Genomic DNA, 10,797 nt, shown 5'->3' with positions numbered 1-10,797 from the left:
TCCCATCTTCCTCATAGAGCGACTCAGGCATTGTACAAAAAGACAGAGAGAGAGAGAGATAGACATACAGTATATAGATGTAGATGATATATAGATATATAGATATAGATATGATAGATAGAGATATAGATAGATAGATAGATAGATAGATAGATAGATAGATAGATAGATAGATGATAGATGATAGATAGATAGATTATAAGAATAATTAAAAACACAAATAAAGTTCAAAATGAAAAAGGCTGTGGAACGGGCTTCAGGGGATAGCTGTGAGCTGAGCAAGTTGACAGAACTAGGTCTTCAAGCATCTATGAAATATAGGGGGGGCTGCCTCACTTCTGGGAGGAGAATGTTCCAAAGAGTGGGGACAACAGGAAAGAAGACTCTCTTCCTGGACATCGCCTCGCCCCCCCCCCATTAGATTTCTTGTTAACTGGGATGCAGGATAACAATTTTCCTTGTGATAACTGAGGAAGATATACCGTGATTGTGGAAAAACACTCCCTCTTACAATTTCCTGAGTGATTAATATGCACTAATGACGAATATAGATAACCCTAATTATATACAATTTCCTGAAGTGGTCATAAAATTTATTTTGCAATTTATTTATGATACTGTGGAACCTGACAGTCCCACAGACATTTCAGCATCATCCACAATTTTAAAACCGAAGCTAACGGGACATTATTTGTGCAAATAAAGTCTTAAAGAAACAAACAGCCATACAGTTTGACCTGCATTGCGATGTGATAGGAAAACTGCAGATGAAGATTTTATATTTGTTTTGGTCCTTAAGAGGCTCAGGGAATGTTACTCTTATTTTATATCAAATATAAACGGCCATTGGCAACAATGATTTGTAAATATTGCCCTGTGTTTATAAAATATCTTGACATCCTTCTATTTCTTTCCAAGACACAGACCAAATTGTGATTGCTTGGAACACGTACTGATTACTATAATTTTCGTTTCACTATAATAGCAAGTATAAACATCTCAAGTTCCCAAGTGGTATCTTAAGATGGTATCGTGTTGAGGTAGTGCGTATCTAATAGATAAGGTCATTACTGTCCAATCAAAAGATCAGAATTAAAAGTGGCATCGCTTTTTCTTCTCCAGCTTCCCAGTTGTAAAATGTGATGGTTTTCTCACAATTTGGCACAATAACAGTGTCCTTCATCTGTGGCTGGCAGTTTCTTTGTGTTGCACAACAGGGTGGGATCTGCCTTATGTAATTTGACTTAGGGTCACCAAATGTTCTATCAGACCTTGAACCCCAGTTTGCATTTAACAGAAGAGGGGAAGAACATTGACCCATAAAAAGATTTCAGAAACCTGCACATGTATGTCATAGGTCGAAATTCTCTATTCACATTTCTTTTAGATACTCATTTCCAGGTCTAATGATCTAAAAGAAATAGGGTGTCATATTCCACCCACTTGGTAAATGTATGGTTGACTACCTAGGAACAAATTTACCAACTTGAAAATTAAACCTGCTCTTTTGTCTTGTTTTTAAAGGCAGACCGATTTGTAGAAATCAGCATTGCTTTTCTTCAGGAAAATTATCTCCTGCTAAAGGCACAGGAATAGAAGCAATAAAAACACTGTATCTCTTTGTGTTATTTACGAAGTATATTACCAGATGCAAGTTCTATTAATTTCGATGAAACATATGCTCAGATTAGTTTGCATATGCCTGGAGTTGTACAAAACCATTATAAAGAATTAATTTTATTAGAGTTCCTGTGCAACCTCTTTAGAATCACAAGTAGTGCAGCCATTACTATTTTACACATGCTTATGGACCAAAACATTACTTTTACTTTTGAAGACCTGGATCACGATGATGATGAGTCAAATTTATAACTAGGTTTTCAACCACTGTTCTTAAAGTGAGTTACAACTAATTATATCTGCTTATTTGGAAGTAGACTTCATTGGATCAATGAGACTGACTTTTGTGTACACTTGTACAGGTAGTCCTCGACTTACGACAATTGAGTCCAAAATTTCTGTTGCTAAGTGAGACATTTAAGTGAGTTTTGCTTCATTTTACAACCTTTCTTGCCACAGTTGTTAAGCGAATCCCTGCAGTTATTAAGTTAATGACATTGTTAAGTGAATCTGGCTTCTCCGTTGACTTTGCTTGTCAGAAGGTCGCAAAAGGTGATCACATGATTTCAGGACACTCCAGCCGTCATAAATGTGTGTCAGTTGCCAAACACCTGAATTTTGATCATGTGATCATGGGGACACAGCAATGGTCATCAGTGTGAAAAACAGTCATAAGTCACTTTTTTCAATGCCGTTGTAACTTCGAATGGTCACTAAATGAACTGTTGTAAATTGAGGACAACCTGAACTGATTTAATAAGTAATAAAGCCAGAATGATAAAGATATAACAGATTAAAAATTGGAATTATTGGAAAAAAATGCCTGAGGAATTTTTTCATAGCATTTTCCAAAGAGTTGTCCCTTGGATCAGTCACAGCAAAATTAATTATTGACTCCAGACCTTGGCAACAGCCACTGAAAAATTCTGGCACTTGGCCCCAGCTTGGCTTTCATCTTTAGATTTCAAAGAAGCAGGAAGCAACTGAAGAGAAATGCCACTACCTCAAATAATCAGGATCCAGTCCATAAAGAATGCAAAGGGCTACATTTTAATTGTGTGTTAAATAACTTTTGTTGTACTCTTAAACTAGGTGGGTCAGTTACCTATTTGAAGTTGGCCTAAAACAGCTGTGGTTGCTTGGTTATAATTGGTATGGAAAAGAAGCTTCAAACAGGCATTTGAAAAAATATCTAAGCATTCATGAGAAGGCTAAGAAATCTGGAATAATAGAATTCTGTAAGGAGCATGACTGGTCAAAGGCTCTAGCTAGGTTTATATTGCAAGAAAAGATCTGTTTGTCAATAGAATAATGATAGGCTCTTGATTTGCACCAAAGAAAGTAGCATTCTTTTCTGATTTTTGGCAGCCTTTATTAGGAGTTACTCTCTAGCCCCTATCCCAAAGCTGGGTCCCTATTTGAATGAATGATGATTTAAATTCTATACTTGGCATCCTAAGATACATAGAGATTCCAGGAATTAGTACTAGCTGAACATAGGTGTAATGTATTGGGCCTGTTTCACTTGAACTGTACCATGTGTCTTTGAATGCTGTTTGAGATTGCTTAATCAGGGAGTCTGTGTAACGGTCACTGGCTTCTCAGACAAGCAGTCTCCAGGATGACCATTGGTTGGCTCTAGGGTGGCAATAGGATCCTTCAAAACTATTGGCCACCACCTAGTGGCCAGCAGTATAAATAGCTGCGTAGAAGCCTTGGTTACTACCGTATTTTCCGGCGTATAAGACGACTGGGCGTATAAGACGACCCCCTACATTTCCTGTTAAATTATAGGGTTTGGGCTATACTCGCCGTATAAGACTACCCCTCTTCCAATGCACACCAAATAAAAATTAAAAAACATCAGATTTGATTTTAATATGGTAATTTTAATTCAAATGCTTATGACATGCAGGTGCTTAGTAGGAAACCTGTCACTTATAAACATAAGGCTGTTTGTCATCAAACATGTAAACATAAAACAGTGCAAGTGGATTAAACTATAATAATAATAATAATAATAATAATAATAATAATAATAATAATAATAATAATAATAAGAAGAAGAAGAAGAAGAAGAAGAAGAAGAAGAAGAAGAAGAAGAAGAAGAAGTAGTAGTAGTTGGAGGGGACCTTGGAGGTCATCTAGTCCAACCCCCTGCTAAGGCAGGAAACCCTATACCATTTCAGACAAATGGCTGTCCAGTCTCTTCTTAAAAACTTCCAGTGTTGGAGCATTCACCACTTCTGGAGGCAGGTTGTTCCACTGGTTAATTGTTCTAACTGTCAGGAAGTTTCTCCTTAGTTCTAGGTTGCTTCTCTCCTTGACTAGTTTCCATCCATTGCTTCTTGTCCTGCTTTCAGGTGCTTTGGAGAATAGCTTGGCTCCCTCTGCTTGAGGGAGTCACTTGATATTGGGTCACTGCTATCATGTCACCCCTCACCCTTCTCTTCGTTAAACTACACATACCCAACTCCAGCAACCGTTCCCTATTTTCCTAATTCACTTTTTCACTTTTCCTAATTCACTCTAAAGCTTTCCCTGTGCAGAGCTTTACGTAAAACCAGCTGCCTGCAATTAGTGCAGGTTCGCATCCCACCAGGCTCAAGGTTGACTCAGCTTTCCATCCTTCCAAGGTAGGTAAAATGAGGACCCAGATTGTTGGGGGCAATAAGCTGACTTTGTAATAATGCTGCTTGGGGTGTGTGTTTGAAAGCCCTAATAAACAGGCATATACACAGAATGAAGGCTATTGCTAAGCACATTGATTTGTGCTTTAAATTGTAAGCCATCCTGAGTCTTCGGAGAAGGGCAGGATATAAATGGGATTAAAAAAAAAGACCAAATGGGAGATCCGCTCCAGGTTTTCCAGCCAGCCCGCCCAGTTCCTGAGTCAAATGTGTCCTTAGAGCTAAGCCGCTGCTCTGGCTGCTGCCTTCCCCACCTGCCTTTCAAGTTGGGATATACTACAGCTGCTCTTCAACTTTAGAAAGACGCCCAGACCCCAGCCTGTAAAAAATCACAGACTGCAGCTTCTTCTCCAATTGGTCCCGCTTTCCCTGCACAGACTAAATGGAAGATCCGCTCCAGGTTTTCCAGCCAGCCCTGTCCCTAAATTTTCAGCACCCGGCATATAAGACGACCCCTGACTTTTGAGAAGATTTTCATGGGTTAAAAAGTAGTCTGATATGGTAGTTCAGTTCCTGTTATTCAATAAAGCATGTTCTTGCCTGAACTCTCTCGCCTCGTCTCTTGCTTGCGAAGAACCCAGTACACAACAATAATTATGTTTAAAAAATGACCAGAACTTCAATTAAGCGGTTACAATTATCAGTTTTCCTATAATTGCTTAGCTGTCACAAAAAGAAAGATGTGTTTTAGGTGATATATGCTGGTGTCCTTTAAATCATATTATTGCATAGCTTTATCATATAACTAGAATTTATCTATCTATCTATCTATCTATCTATCTATCTATCTATCTATCTATCTATCTATCTATCTATCTAATTTGTAAAGCTGCCAAAAGAGACTGAACAGAACACACCTATTGGATAAAAACATAAACATAAAAGTAACAGATATAAAAATACAGGTATCTACCTTAAAAAATAAATAAAAAATAAAACAAATATAAACAAATATAAAATACAAATAGATATATAAATAGATATAAGATTGTACTTCCTTGATCTGTCTGTTATGTTTGTGGTGATCCAGTGTTGAAAGGAGGCATTTAGCAATGGATAACTGAATACTTTTTATTTCTTCACAATGTCAAAAATAAAGAAGTTGTAGTACTATTGAAATGTTTCACAACTAAAAATATGTTTTCTGTGCTTATTATCCTTCTAGTACTATGGGGTTTTTTTAAAATAAAATCTGCTGCTCTGGACGACAGTTCTCTAGAGCTGCCAACCAAATAGGAAACCAGTAAAGGTTTCTATACTCCTGTGTGTAAATGAGATTCCATTTAAGGCTTCTTGGAATAATCCTAAGATTTTAATTCTTAATTTCACTACCATCCCACTCTATATGCTCTGCCAGGCTGTTACTTAGCTAAAGAAATATAAAGCAGACCCAATTTATTACATCTATTTGCTGTTATACACTAGTTAACAGGAAGAGAAAATTATGTGGGAATTATATGTTGAATTACATCTCTCCTTCCTCAGTAGTTTTGGGCACATGCATGCTCAAAAATATTGTATGTCTCATAAAATAAATTATAAGAGAGAGGCAAGGAAGGTTGAGTTTAAGCCTGACTATTCTGATATGAATCTCTCTACACCAGTTGACTCATATTCTAGAGTATGTATCAATCAGCAACAATCCCAGCTATTCTGCCATTAGCATAATTCAGGAAAGTGAAGATTTCATCTTGTTTGAACTCAATATTATAACAACAGATTATGAATATTGTATTATAGTTTTAGCTGGATTTATTTCAGAATAAATTATTAAACAACACCTGCCTATCATAGGTCCTTGGGAAGAACTCATAAGTGGATGAAAATGCCTAATCCATTAACAGCATTGGATAGGTTTTTAAAAATGCCAAATCCAGTCTGAATATCTGGCTGACAAACCATAATACACTGCCTTACATTTATATATGCTGCCCAACTACTATCTGGGTAGTTTACAATTATTAAAACATTTAAAAACAAAGAACGATACAAAAAGTGCAGAAAGAGCATAAGACAAAAGAACAACGATGGCCAGGGGGAGAAAAACAGAGGGGAACAGAAAAGAAATGGGCATCAGTCATCTTCCAAAAGGTTGGGTGAAAAGGCCTTAAAAGTTTAGGGAGACATATTTTAGACATTTAATCATTTTTATAGGAATACGTTTATTTTTATAGGGGAGGGCAATACATACACTACATACCAACATTTACGTCTGGTTTTTGCCAAAAGAACACCTGATGCGGACAATGAGTTCACTTAATGACTGTGGCGTTTACTTAACTACCACCACAAATAAGGTCGTAAATTATTCATGGTCACATGATGATCTACTTAATGACCGGCATGACTTACGATTGTAATTCTGGTTTCAGTCATGAACGTAAGTTGAGGGCTACCTCTGTATATCTTTTAATCATTGGGCTGCTACATCTGAACTAGTTGAAGCTACCAAAGGGATGAAAAAGGCAGCCCATGTTCAGCTGCAGTGCAATAATCCAGACAAATAGTGGTGAAGTATAAACTTCTTGCTCCAGATAGGGCTCTACCAGGTGGAGCAGATACAACAAAAATCTCCTATTACCTTATATCAGGGGTCCCCAGACTTTGGGATTCTGCAGACTAGTGGCAGTGGTGGCAGCTTTGGCGGTTTCGGCAGTGGGGGTGAATGGCTTTGTGCTTGCAGCCTAAATCCCACACGTGTGCAAATGAAGCACTTGCCTGCCACATCAGCAGCCCGGTTCCCAATGTGCCACAGCCTAGTATGGTAGCAGTCTTCAGCCCAAGGGTTGGGGACCCCTGCCTTGTCTACCAATTGCTGTGGTTCCAGGAGGGGCATTATCTAGAGTCTAGACTACTCCAATTGGGTCTGCCATAGAAGACTATTTGGAAATGCCAACTGATATAGAATGGAACATCTATGTGCTGACAGGCAAAAATCGATGAATCAGAATTAACATCCCTTCATCGGTCAGTGCAAAGGTTTCCAGGTACAATTCCAAGTGCTGGTTATCACCTACAAAATTCTTTAGGGCTTGGCTATCTTTGCAAACATATGCTCAAGATACAATCTTCTTGTCCTATACCAGGGGTAGGCAACCTTGGCTCTTTTATGACTCATGGACTTCAACTCCCAGAATTCCAGAGCCAGCATGGCTCAGCTTGGAAACCTCTCCCTTTCCCCTCAGCATGGCTGGCTCAGAAATTCTGGGAGTTGAAGTCCACGAGTCATAAGAGTCAAGGTTGCCTACCCGTCCTGTACACTCAAATCATGAAAATGAGATTTCTATCCCCACCTCCATGAAGCTAAGGGTGGAAACAGAAAGTCACTTTCTCTGTAGCTGCCCTAGCCCTATGAACACCTTATCCCTGATGTAAACATGTTTATATATTGTTACTATTTGTTGGCCCTTCAAAATAGGCCAGCTGAGGAACCAGTCTCTACAACTCTACTGTGGTAAGTCATAATGATAACATCTTGAAAGCTTCCTAGTTTCCCTGTCGTCATTCATTCATTCATTTCAGAAAATTTATATGACTGTCCAACTTACTTTCTGTGACTCTGGGCAGCTTACAGTATCCCTTATTTTTTATTGGTACTTGGATTCCTACATCAACATTTCCTCTGTCTCCCTCTGCCATATCCTATCTTTTTTTTCCAGGAGCACAAAACAGCCCTGCTCCCAATTTTCATTCCCTTCCTCGATCAATAGTCTTATGGGATAGATGGGACCGAGAGGAAATAGTGAGCTTTCATGATTGAGAGTAAGCCTGAATCTGGATATTTGTACTTGTTATTAAATATGTGCTATTGTAAGGTTTTACACTTAGCCTCACAATTGCCCCAGCATTACTCAGGAATTTAAGAGAGCCAAAAGAAACTCCTGAGCCGAGGTTTCAGCAAGCAAACAACTTTTATTTTGATCAAAATAGAGTTGGGTGACCACATCTCTCTTCGTGGCTGGTAGAGAGATGAAGGCAACAACCAGGAAAGATGTCTTCCACCTTTTATATACCCCTTCAGAACAAAGAGATCTGGTCTTGGTACTAGGAACCAAAAGGTACAGAAAAATAATTCCTACATGATGACTCATACACAACAACCCAGGCTCCACCACAGCTCCTTTCCCCCTCTGACTTTGTAATAATGCTGCTTGGGGGGGGGGGCGAAAGCCCTAATAAGCAGGCATATACATAGGATGAAGGCTATTGCTAAGCACATTGATTTGTGCTTAGATTCTAAGCCGCCCTGAGTCTTCGGAGAAGGGCGGGATATAAATGGGATTAAAATAAAAATAAATAAAAAAATAAACCAGACATGTCAAACTCGCGACGTCACGTGAAGTCACACGACGTATCGGAACTTTTTCCCTTTGCCGGCAATGGGATGGGCATGGTTTCTCCGTGATGCTCCGGCCCATGGGCCGGCAGTTTGACACCCTTGATGTAAATAATCACCTGTACCTAAAGCATGAAACATTTGCTTTTATATAACTAATTTCCCAATATAAAGTACCTACAAAACTGCTTGCACATAAACAGACGATTACAAAGTATCACTACTAATATCAATATTACTAACATCAACCTTAAGCATAATAAAATCCCTTCACTATGATATGCTTTTTGCACTCCAAAAATTGCTGGCTTCATCAGAATCATACCTTTTACCCAAAAAAAAAAAGTTATCTTCACACATAACAACTGCTGTACTTTTTTTTCCTCTACAAAATGGAATTTTCTCCAGGAAGAAAAAAGTAAGAGAAGCACAAAAACATGGAAGACAGGATGCTTCAGAGATTAGCCAATTTATTAGACATAAATAGGATTTAACCCTAACAGGCTATTTGTAGCACATAAAAAATGTTAAGAGTGGTAGAATGTGGAAAGTTGGTGGGGCTTTATACATAAATATTCTGAGTTTGGGATGGCTGGCAGAGGAAGGGAGGGAGAGAGGCAGAGATTGAAGCAGCTGTACTTTATCTGAAGTAGCTATAGCATCTTTTAATATAATAACAGAGCTGGAAGGACCCTTGGAGGGCTTCTAGTCCAATCCCCTCCTCAAGCAGGAGACCCTATACCATTTCAAATTTTCTCCAAGCTCTTCTTAAAAACCTCCAGTGTTGGAGCATCCACAACTTCTGGAGTCAAGTCATTCTACTGATTAATTGTTCTGTCAGGAAATTCCTCCTTAGTTCTAGTTCTCTTTGATTAGTTTCCATACATTGCTTCTTGTCCTGCCTTCAGGTGCTTTGAAGAATATGTTGACCCTCATTTGTGGCAGCCCCTCAGATATTGGAACACTGATATCATGTCACCCCTACTCCTTCCATTAAACTAGAATTACCCGTTCTTCATAAGTTTTAGCCTCCAATCCCATCATCTTTGTTGCTCTTCTCTGCACTCTTTCTAGAGTCTCACCATCTTTTTTACATTGTGAAAATCAAACTGGATGCAATATTTCAAATATGATCTTACCAAGGCATCATAATGGCTTCTGATATTTTGTCTCTGGCTTATATTTGTTACAGTGACAGTACATTCTTTCTTATAAAGTGCCAGAAAGCTGTCTTTTAGATTTATTTTTCAGTGTGCTCTTTTGTCATTTATTTTGTTCATTTGACTTTTACATTTGGAGCCACTTAATGCAGTCTTTCACATTCACAGGAAAAATATGGAAATTGGATTCTTTAAAATGTATGTACATATACCCTTTGATTTTACATCTTATTAGAAAATGCATTTTTGAAGTTTTTCCTGATTTTTCCTTTGAAAAGCCAAGTTACAAACATAAAACAGTATTTTTATCCCGATCGACTTTTTCCCCCAAATGTTCCTCTTTTTCAGCGTTGTCCTTTATTCATCACCATATTGTAATTTGGTCATCCTATTCTTGTAACACTTATATCTCATCTTCTAAGACGCAGGGAATTACAAATCATTTCCGATATTTTGGTTAAACGATTGTAGAAATTAGCTCAGACAAGAAAAAAAAGAAGGCTCCGTTATTTTACAGTATTCTTTTTTTTAAGGAATGGAGAGGGGGAAATTATCGTACCCTAACTAATAGGACACCTGATCCTTTTGAACTTTTGGTTTTATTTTCTGTCCACCTCCTCCTGTTGTAACTCCGCGTGGGAACTCTCAACTGCGAAATCTGCTCTGGACTGGTGGAAGTCAGCCAATATTAGCTGGAAACAGTGCACAGCCATGTGACTCCGACTCTCCGTTTTTCCGCCCAACCCGGCGTTTCTACGCCTCGTCTCTGTTCCGCCGCCGGCTCAAATTCCTGCTCGCCCAGGCACCCGCGATTTACCGCTCCGCCGAGCCAAGCAGCCGTCCCGACCACCGACCGTCCGCACCACGTGACCTAGTCCCCTCGCCGGAATGTCTTCCCCCGGTCGCTGATCTCTAGGGGTAACCGTCTCGCGATAGCTTTTGTGATCTCGCTCGTCCGAGCGTTCCGCTTCTCGCGAGATTCCCTCGACAA

The sequence above is a fragment of the Vipera berus genome, assembly GCF_964194415.1.
Source record: "Vipera berus genome assembly, chromosome: 3".
In the NCBI taxonomy this organism is placed as follows: domain Eukaryota; kingdom Metazoa; phylum Chordata; class Lepidosauria; order Squamata; family Viperidae; genus Vipera; species Vipera berus.
This window is presented reverse-complemented; position numbering follows the sequence as displayed.